The sequence below is a fragment of the Schistocerca serialis genome, chromosome 9, assembly GCF_023864345.2.
Source record: "Schistocerca serialis cubense isolate TAMUIC-IGC-003099 chromosome 9, iqSchSeri2.2, whole genome shotgun sequence".
Taxonomy (NCBI): Eukaryota; Metazoa; Arthropoda; class Insecta; order Orthoptera; family Acrididae; genus Schistocerca; species Schistocerca serialis.
Genome location: NC_064646.1, coordinates 85,570,163 through 85,581,471, shown reverse-complemented (window position 1 = coordinate 85,581,471; position 11,309 = coordinate 85,570,163). Strand labels below are relative to the sequence as shown.

The 11,309-nt window shown below is 40.4% G+C and overlaps 1 protein-coding gene and 1 long non-coding RNA gene across 2 annotated transcripts in view; one reads left to right on the top strand and one right to left on the bottom strand.

Annotated features, from left to right (window-relative positions):
- LOC126418470 (uncharacterized) overlaps positions 1-277 on the bottom strand; it is a 146,507-nt gene extending 146,230 nt beyond the window's left edge. The window contains exon 1 of the mRNA XM_050085244.1: positions 148-277. The gene's annotated coding sequence lies outside the window, so the exon portion shown is untranslated. The remainder of the gene's footprint in view (positions 1-147) is intronic.
- Positions 278-627: 350 nt separating this feature from the next.
- Positions 628-1,277, top strand: LOC126418471 (uncharacterized). Its single transcript, XR_007575853.1, has 3 exons — positions 628-709; positions 868-974; positions 1,149-1,277. It is a non-coding gene; the product is annotated as an uncharacterized LOC126418471 (long non-coding RNA).
- The last annotated feature ends 10,032 nt before the right edge of the window (positions 1,278-11,309 follow it).

Genomic DNA, 11,309 nt, shown 5'->3' with positions numbered 1-11,309 from the left:
ACATATAACTGATCGCTCATCTGCACTCATCTGCTTCATGTTCCATGGTAGAAATGGCGACGCTGCATTCTGGCATTTGACGAGCTTTTCAAGTCGTTCACACATCAACGAAAACCATTCAGTATTCTTCTGTCCCTGTAAACTTACCTTTCATACAATTAAGACGACTGTATCTGTCTTTTAACAGTGTCTCTCAAAACATAATTCAAATTCCATTCGATCTTGACGATACATTTTCTTGTCCGCTCCTTCATCTGCAAAACAAGACTGAATCGCCCAGCACAAGCCAGAGTTAAGGCCCAGGGAATTCTAGTTGTTCATATTACCACCAGGTGGCAGCCTGTGAGTACGCGCCTGAAATCTGCCAGTGAGAGCCATCGATTCTCTCTACTAGTGTTGGGCTAAACTGCGATTTTCCGATATCAGTGATTTCTGTGAATGCTACTTTTCAGTATCTGTTATTCTTAACTGTGATTTGTCGCAGTTAAGAGTCGCAGTTAAGGAACCTAAGTCGCGTATCCCTCCGCCACTGCTATTTCTGCTACTTCCGCGATTTCTGCGACTTCTGCTACTTCTGCGATTTCTGCGATTTCTGTGACTTCTGCTACTTCTGCGATTTCTGTGACCCTGCGATTTCTGCGACGTACCACCGTATGAAAAAGTTACATCTGTCCACACAGAAAATTGCATCTCAACAAATCTGTCATTGGTAAGTATGTTTTACGTTTATTCTTCCGTTGGCTTTAATTTTGTATTAAAGAAACAACTGTGAAAATATTAATAGTGTAATTAATATGTAAGTAGCCGCACAGTACCGTAATAGTTCGTGTTTAGAAAATGAATTCTAACATATTGTTATGTTCATAGGTACCTGAACTACATTTCAGTCACTCAGTAAAGTGATAATTCAAAATATCATTGTCAACAGAGCTGAAGAAATTGTCAGTCTTTAGACCGTTTTCGTCAGACGAGAGGTTAGTTTCTAAGCGTTTTGATGGATTTAATTACTTCAGTGAGATCGTTCTTGCGAATGTGATATATCAAATATTAGCAAATGTGATATAGCAAATATTAGCAATCTACTCTGTCAATTATATTGCTAGTAAAGTGACAGCAAAAATTGTTTAATAATCCTTGTGTTTTTGCAGACGCAGTTCTGACTGATTACTGTTTGCTGTACATATCTATCCACATCAAGGCTGTTGAGAGAGACTCGGAAGATTCAAGGCAGCTCTTAGAGGATTTGGAGTTTAAAAGTGAAATAATTATGAAATAAGTGTGTGACTTTAATCAAAGTGTTTTATTGAAGTTGTTGTGCGATTTTAAAGGAATAATAAATGTTAAATACATTGAGTGAATAATAAAAATGTCATTTTCCACATGTTAAGCCGTCCTATACCCGTAATTTTCCGCCACTTATTTATTGGTAAACACTTGTTGGATACCGACGTGCCGCCCCCCCCCCCCCCCTTTCTCACCAATCTTGGTGTGACACTGACCTGTAACATATCCCGAAGTCTACAATATGCATTTTGAGGCTGTTGATATGAAAGTGGGAAGTACAGATCTTCCAGTTAAATCAGGAATAGCTTAAGTGCATTACTTGAAAGTGACACAGGAAAAGCTTACTTATGTAGGTGGTAGTAGTGTCGGCAAAAAGTTCTTGTGTGTGAAGTTGCCATGTAGAACACCAGGTGTAAAACTTTTCTCCCGAGTCTTGAACTGTGTCGGAACAAAAGTGAGGCATTCATATGACTGTTTTCATTTCTCTACACTTATACAGATGTCTGAGTTCTGCTGTGTAACATTGCAAAGTCCTGTAGGCATGTGGAGTATTAACCAAAACTGTCATATTGGAAGCAGAAACAAACACATTTGTTACGTTACTTGATATTTTCAGGAGAAAAAGGCAATGTTGCTTCTTATTAATATAATACATTCAGAGTCACAGCAGTATTTGACCAACCATAACTGATGCTGAATGTGCATGTCGTCATATAATATGAAGGGCTTATTTCAATAGTGGTACAAGTCCATTACCTACACTTTTCTGTCTATAATGCTTCTGAAGTTAGCGATCCAAACAAACATAAATAAAGGTTCATCTCTAGCAAGAAGCCATATGCTTGAATATTTCTGGTATCTCAACTGCAGATTTTTCAGCACTCATTTAACTTTACGACTCTATATCTCAAAATTAACAAAAATGGACTTGTACCACTATTGAAATAAGCCCTTCATATGCACACACAGCACATCGATCTCGTGAGGCACAAGGCTCTCATAACGAAGTACGTACGTCGGTTAACAGATGACACTAGGAAAAGTATGTTAACTGCGCTTTCTAGTTGCTACTTGCGACTCTTAGTTGCGATTTGTCACAGAAATCGCAGTTTGACTCTGTAGCGAATAGCGTAGTATGAACTTTGCTCAACAGATGGCAGTGCTAACTGCGCTTTTTAGTTGCTACTTGCGACTCTTAGTTGCGACTTGTCACGGAAATCGCAGTTAGACTCCATAGCGTACCGCAGAGATGGACGTAGTACGAACTTTGACCCACAGATGGCACTGTTAACCGCGCTTTCTAGTTGCTACTTGCGACTCTTAGTTGCGACTTGTCACGGAAATCGCAGTTAGACTCCATAGCGTACCGCAGAGATGGACGTAGTACGAACTTCGGCCAACAGATGCCACTGTTAACCGCGCTTTTTAGTTGCTACTTGCGACTCTTAGTTGCGACTTGTCACGGAAATCGCAGAAAGCAGTGCTAAATTCGACCAATAGATGGCTCACGTCTTTGAATGTGAAATACTACTTGCGACTGCTAACTGTGACTGAAATCGCAGTTAGATTCTGTAAAGTTGCTACTGTGATATCTGTGACTTCTCAGTCACTGCGATTTCTAACAGATACGCGATTTCCTGCCCACCACTACTCTCTACATTAGTTCTTGGAGTTGGACGGACGCACTGGCACGTACGTTAAGCTATCTCAATACTCGTGTTCATTTGGAACGGTATTGTCTGCATGTTAGTACGCGTCGTATTTGAAACGTTTAAGTATTTAATTTCAATAGTACAGAGAAAAAGGATAGGATTTAATTCGGTGATGTAAATGGGTTGCGTGGAGTCGCGTGGATGTTTTCGTACATCCAACGTATTGTTACAAGTCGCTGTGCAATTATTACAGCGCAAACACATATGTGCTGACAACATTCCTACGTGTAAATTGCTATTTAGCACCTATTTAGTGAATTTCTGCTGGTACTACGTTGCGAGTTATCTGTGTATTCATGCGCGCACGCAGTTAAGACAGTCGCGAGGTTGCTGCTATCTAGTTCTGCTTTGCAGCAGCTCGTGGAATTTGCAGTGTAGTGTTCTCCTGGGTGTGCTACGATATAAGATGGAGTTCCATGCAACACAGCGTGATATTGGCCGCCTTGTGATATACAATAGAGGAATATAGTGACGGGAATGTACGTATATTCGTACGTACAGTCAAAGCTGTTGCATAGAATTTGTGAGTTGTATGACGTGTTATATTTTTATTACAGGGTATTTGACACGTTGTGATTTTAAAAAGAAAGAAATAAGTGAGCAGGTGTAATCAGTGCTGAGAAACAAAAGCGAAGCTGCAGCGGCACCTTATTCCAAAAATAAATAACCTCCTTTAAACTCTCCTTGTGGAAATTCCTTTTAAGCGTATGCTAATGTCTTCCGTTTACTTTTGAAGGTAAGTGTGTAGGCGGAAGTGTCAATTTTTTGACGTTACTCAGATAGTGGTATGTTACGAAAGTGACAAGATATAGCTTAGAGCTTGGCATTCGAACTCTTTGTTTATTTGAACTCGTTGTCGTCAACTGTTTAGTCATGCTTACACTATGTTCTGGGTAAAAGAATTAAATCGGAATCTCGCCATTTTATGTTGAATGAAACTGTCAAAAAAGATGTTACTGAAATTCGTAAGCAACATTAATCGTACATAAAGCTGAGACTACCTATTCTACATCAATTTTAAAAGCTGAAATACATCTACTCACGACGCTGGAGCATTTCTCGACAGCACTACATGCAAATGATTGCACAGCCTGATAACCTGTTAAATCTGGATATCAATCGCAGGTAAGTTTTCGTATCTCAAAGCATTGTGGAAGGTGACTTCATGCGACAAAAAATGGTGCCATTTTACTTGAGGGGAAGGAAGTTACGGGAACGTAACAGTAGTCATTTTCGTACTCACCACTTGGTCTCAGACTATAGTTTACGGACAAAAGCTGTGAATGGTTCGAAATAAAGGAAAACACACTCGTGTAACATCCGCGCACAGGAACAGCCTTCAGTGAGCACGCGCCATATTCTGCTGCTGCGCAGTTGGGTTTGCTCTTGGGTCTTTCGTTGAGGGTTTGGCTACGTACCGGATATTTTTCTGCTTTCCTGTTGATCTGTGACAAATAGTTCCCCACCAAGAAGTATGAAGATCATGTGTAACTTAGGTACTTAATTTGGATGCTTTACGGATTCTAATGGAACATATTGGGCCAGATATAAGACAACTTAGTTTTGTATAAACGGAAGGAAACTCAATGTTTTATTTTAGCGAGAATCAATTGGTATGAAACAATATAAACTTAACGTCTTGTAGTTTGCCGGTGTAGGCATTTGCTTCATAAAAGTATTTTAAACTTTTCGTTGTGTAAAGTCGAATAAATGACGCAAGAGGCCATTAATTCTGCTCAGCTGTATAAGAAACCTATGTGATTAGTGTAGTTATTTCTGAAGCTGTTGGCATCTTATTCAGTACTTCTTATTCAATACATTAAGCGCACATTTCGGTGACGGAGGCGACAATCAGTCTTTCGTGAATGGCGTAGACAAAAATTCCATATGTATCTTCGCTATTGGCGCTCGTTCTGTTTTTGTTGTGTACGCTTCTGAAAAAGTTTGAATTTCATCGTTTATAACAATCCAGCTGGAAAACATTTGCAGCTGAGTAATTGCTTTTAACGGAAGGTGGTAAAATAGTCAAATTGTTAGGAAGTATGGAACTGTCCTTTTTGCTCCTTATGTTACCCACACATGCGAAAATAGGAAACGCCGTATCATTGATTAGATGATACACGCATAAGTACATCAGTCGTATGAATTTGTCAGGTGAGTCGTGGAGAAACGTCAGTCATCAGTATAAAAATTTTGACCGGCACCTCGTTTCTTATGTCGCAAAGAAAGGATGCCATCGGTAAGTGGATTTGTTGAAAGTTGTTTAATTAGTAAAGAAAAAAAGGGCCAGTTCGTATCAGGAATGTGATGGCAGATCCTGCTCTCCATTTCAACTGAATCCAATGCATTGACGTAACATGTTATCAGAGATAGTAGGTAACCAGAAATACGACAGTCCTCAAGAAAAACGAGCATAATGTAAGATGGTTCAAGTATTACAGATAACTCATAGGTCAAATCGTCATAACAGAGGAAACTAGGTAAAAGTGAACGTTGGGGCACATTGTTGTCTAGCAACAGAGAAATTCTGCAAGAGGCAAATAATCCCGTTGCAGGAGCTCAGCGGCTGTCGTGATGGTACTTCCGAGCTGACGTGACTCGTGCAATAAGCGTAGCATGATGCCTCCGTATTTACCGAGAGAGAGCGCAATGTCACTGCCCCCCCCCCCCCCCCACCCTCTCCCGGCCCTTGCGCACCACACAGTCGTATAAGCGCCCTTGGTCCATGTCCACATAATACAGCAAAGGTCTTGAAACTACGTTGATAGATTCCAAAGACCAGTTTCGGCCAGGACAATGTGGTTAAATGACAGTTTATATATTTAAATCACCGACAAGTTTGGGATGAGTAGAGTGTTTCACAATATGGAATCAATGCATTAGCTTGTAATTAAAGATGAACTTTTAGATTGCTCAGGCTCGAAGACGGAGCGTTAACTATTGTTCAAGGTTTCACCCCCCCCCCCCCCTCTCCATCGTTTCCCATCATCCACTCGCCGATCCCTCCCCCCTTCACGTCCATTTCATCCTTCACCACGTATTCCGTGCAAATGAAGCAAACGAGATAAAGATTCTCTGCATATCCCCTTAAAGGTTTGTATTTTGTAAAAGTTCTCGAAACCATTTACACTAATTTTGAGTTCATTCGCGAACACCGCGGGGAACGAAACCGTATGTAAATCGCACATTCGCAAGCAATTATTATTCTCTAGCGGAACGGTGTACGCGATAAGAAGACAGTGCGCTAATCATTGCTTCGCGCTAATCATTGCTTCGGTCGGGTACATGACACATGAGTCACATTGTTCTTCTTTGTTGTTTGACGCACTATACATAATTATCATGTTTCTGTAAAAAGAAGTCAAGTGTCAGACTATGACTCTATAAAGTTCGCAATTCAATCCTTATTTGGTTGTAAGACTTATATTCTGACGTATATCAGTTTTTCCACCTCGCAATGATTTGGTAATGTGACAGTTCCAAGTTGCACCTCTGTTCAAACTTTGAGCATACTTTGAAACGGTAGGACAGTATAACTGGCTTGGTAAATCAAATTGGACGAAGACAAGGAAATACCACCTCTAGTAGGACCATACCTAGGAAAGCACTACGGTATTCCAACAAAGCTTCGGACTGAAGACAACTTTACTTCCACAAGCACTAGTATTAACATGATTATGTATTGTGCACCCATTCCTATTTAGGAGTAAGGATCTCGAGGGTAGTGACATTATTACCCCAGCTAGCGAAGAAATACTGTTTTTCGAAGATTCCACTCCCGAATTAAATTCCCTCAGTTTCTTCGTTCCAAAAGTATCTTTGTGGACGATGTATCGCTCTGATGAAGGCTATTTTTTTTGTTTTGTTTTAGCAGTTTCGGGCTACTTTTTTCCCATGGCATTGGTCGAGAAAGTCATCATAGTATTGGGCTGTTATCTTTTCCACCCTATGAAAGGTAGACGATAAGACGAACCCTCTTTGTATTTCAGAAAATTCCAACAATAATCTAACATATGAGATCAACTTCACCTTTATTGGCACATGCCCACCAACTTCCAACACGTCTGCTTGGCGTCTCGTTCCTGGTGTTTGGTGTTAAACGATCATATTCGCAATGACAAACTGACGCACAAAATCGATTGGATTCCTTTTAAAACAGCATAAATGTGGCTGATTCACAGTCGCTTTTAGTCATTTTTACTTTCATCAAGCTTTTCCTTACTTATGTGTAAAACGTATCATCCTCTTTCTCCCGGATATGGCTGTTGTCGGCTGTCTCGTACACGCTTAATCGTTGACAGTCCGAACCCGTTTCTGCAACTTCTCGGCGTATTCGACAGTGGTTGCTGTTATGAGATATACATTACCTGAATTATCTTTTCAACTACCTATTGTTTTACTGTTGCAAACGAAGATAGACTGTAAATATTGACCAATAGGGAATATATTTTCCTTAGCGAATTTTACGACAGTACAGTATTTTAACGAACATACACTTCACGACTACTATAAGGAAGCTCCGTAAACAGAACTATTTCGCAGAACAAGTTGACAGTTAACGTTAAACGCAGTCCGTTGCCTCTTTCATGTATAAACCGAAATTGTGCTTTGTAAACAAAACCCTCTAAGTCTAAATGTCTCGTAAAAACCTCAATCTTTCTTGCGCATGTCTGCTAACGAGAACCTTTTCATTCAGGTTGCGATTAGGATATAGATATTTTGACAAACAGCAACATGCCGATGTTACATTAACTGAGCTGTTAAATTGAAGCAGAAGGATTTAGGGTGACATGGACTGCCTTCTCTTCTTGGCCCCAGGGACATCGTCCAGAAGTTTTACCCATTGGTTACTTAATATATTTATGCGTTTGTTCTATTTTCAGCACCAAATCAAAGTACTGTTTCTTCCATGTACAAGCAACTGTTAAGCACTGGCACATCTTTGCTGCAAGCATTCAAAGGATGCTTCAAGCATTCGAAAGATGTCTTTTCCTATTTCACTAAGCTGAAGTGTCTAGTCTTTTGAGTTGATGATGCACATACGATGCCTTGACCAGTAAGTACATTATTTCTCCCATGTGAATCTTCATCCTACAAACTACAACTGTTTCACAAGTGAAACCTTTGCTCATCATCTGGAGATGTGGAGAAAAATTAGTCATGAGTCAGTCACAGTGATCAGTTGCGGCTGCAGTTGGTCGTTATTATACAGCTCATTTTATTTTAAGCAATCAACTGCTATGTTAACAAAATGGTAATTTAACCACCAAAAGTACCAGTAGACTGGCAGCGAACTAGTTTGAAGCGCTTCCTTCTCTCTGTAAACGCGTTACTTAAAATCTATTTCCACGTCTCTGTTGTCAACTAGAGTTGCAGAGGAGTGCTCAATTGGGGGGGGGGGGGGGGGGGGGGAGAGGAAGGAAAGGAGGGTTCACTTTCCCCTCACCTGTGGAATCTGGTATACAGAGATCATATTCATATATCGAGGGGTTATATATCAATTTTGAGGGATATAATGAGATTTTTGTGTTACCTATAAAATTCTGTTTTTATGACATGACATACCCCAAAACTTACAAACTCACATCAATAGTTATCCATTTACATGCAGTAGTTGAGCATAGACTGAACAGATATGTACCCAGTAGAGCAGTTGTTGATGGGAGGAACCCATCGTGATTTACAGTCACTGTAAAGAAACCTCTGAAGAAACAGACAACCGCATTAAAGGTATAAAACAAAGTGTAGGGCTACAGACGGAGAGGTGCTGAATGAAACGCGTCAGGCTCTCAAGAGAGCAACACTTGAAGCCTTAAATGACTGCCATAAAAGGAATATTGTCAAAAGCTCTTCCACAAAACCAAAGAAATTCTGGTCGTATTTAAAGGCTGTTAGCGCCACCAAAGTTAGTGTTAGGTCACTCATGGATGAGACAGGGCTTAAACTGAGAGTAGCAAAGCAAAAGTAGAAATGCTTAACTCCGTTTTCAAATGTTCCTTTGTAAAGGAAAACACAGTACTATTGCCCAAATTTAATTCCCGTAAGACTGAAAATATGAGTGAAATACATATTAAGTAGTGATGAGAAAAATAACTGTAATCGTTGAAATTGGACAAAGCTGCAGGGCCTGATGGAATTTCCAATTTGCGTATGAGTTAGCCCTTCTGTTAATCATAACGTTTCGTAGATCCCGCGAACAAGAAACCATGGCCAGTAGTCGGAAAAAAAGCGCAGGTCACACTCAGCTATAAGGAGGGCAGCAAAAGTAATCCACAAAACTAATTCTAATATGCTTGATAGCCATTTATTGTAGAATCTTAGAATGTTTCTGAGCTCAAATATAATGAGGTATCTCGAACAGAATGGGCTTCTTCCATGCCAACCAGCACGGAATTCGAAAACATCGATCATATGTAAACCAACTCGCACTTTCTTATGACGTACTGAAAACCATGGATCAAGGAAGTTAGCTCGACGCAGTATGTCTCGATTTCCGAAAAGCATTTTACTCAGTTGTACAGCTATACTGTATCAAGCGAATTTTTTGATTGGATTGAGGATTTTTGGTAGGGAGGACGCAGCAAGTTATCTTGCGTGCGGAACCATCATTAGATGAACATACAGTCAGGTCTTGATTATTGTTGTTTTTGTGGTCTTCAGTCCAGAGACTGGTTTGATGCAGCTGTCCATGCTACTCTATCCTGTGCAAGCTTCTTCATTTCCAAGTAACTACTGCGCCCTAAATCCTTCTGAATCTGCTTAGTGTATTCACCTCTTGGTCTCCCTCTACGATTTATACCCTCCACGCTACCCTCCAACATTAAATTGGTGATCCCTTGATGCCTCAGAACATGCCCTACCAGCCGATCTCTTCTAGACAAGTTGTGCCACAAATTCCTCTTTTCCCCAATTCTACTCGATACCTCCTCGTTAGTTACGTGAACTACCCCTCTAATCTTCAGCGTTCTTCTGTAGCACCACATTTCGAAAGCTTCTACTATCTTCTTGTCTAGACGATTTATCGTCCACGTTTCACATCCATACATGGCTACACTCCCTACAAGTACTTTCAGAAAAGACCTGACAAATCTATACTCGATGTTAACAAGTTTCTCTTCTTCAGAAGCGTTTTTCTTGCCATTGCCAGTCTACATTTTATATCCTCCCTACTCCGTCCCTTATCAGTTATTTTGCTCCCCAAATAGCAAAATTCATCTACTACTTAAAGTGTGTCATTTCCTAATCAAATTCCCTCAGCATCACCTGATTTAATTAGACTACATTCCATTATCCTCGTTTTGCTTTTGTTGATGTTCATCTTACAGGCTCTTTTGAAGACACTGTCCATTCCTTTCAACTGCCCTTCCAGGTCCTTTGCTGTCTCTGACAGAATTACAATGTCATCGGCAAACCTCAAATTTTTTATTTCTTCTCCATGGATTTTAATTCCTACTCAGTTTTTCTTTTGTTTCCTTTATTGCTTGCTCAATGTATGGATTGAATAACATTGGGGGTATTCTACAACCCTGTCTCACTCTCTTCCCAAACATTGCTTCCCTTTCAAAGAACCAGCCTTAAATGATGAATGTGCGAATATACTACAACCTCCTACACATCGCTCCCATAGGAATCGTGAGGACAAGATTAGTTTAATCGCAGCACGCACAGAGCATTGAAACATTCTTGCCGCTCTCTATGTAACCCTTATAACTGATACTATGGGACGTACCCTCTGCAATGCGCTTCATAGTGATTTTCAGGGCATAGATGTAAAAAAAAGACCATCACCTACATCGTAGTAAGGGCGTGCTTCCGCTGCCACCATGCTGCAGCTTCCGTGCTAATCAGGGTTGCTTTTTCAGTTCCCACGAGTATGAGATTGACTGTCTCATTATAGCATATGGAAGTGTTGTTAAGACACCTAAGAGGAGACCACAGCTCCCAAGACAGTTTCCAACTGGAATGATTTTATTCCTCAGCTGCCTGCTTTTGCTTGCACTCTTGGCTCAGATTTTTTCCTGTAATCGACAGTAAAATGCATTTAACGTCTCTCCGAAAGAGAGATTATTCTGAGAACATCTGAGTGAGGTGATGCAGTGGCTGAGGGGCGCTGGAGGAGAAAGGTGGTCCAAATCCTCGTCCAGACTTCTTGAATTAAGCTTTCTACAAAATCACTGACCTAGACGTCGACGAGATGGCCAACTTGAATCTTCTTTCCCTTTGCAGTACTTCATTATATCCATACAGTGATAAAAATTTGTGTGTTTGTGTTTGCTCAAAAAATGGTTCAAATGGCTCTGAGCACTATGGGAC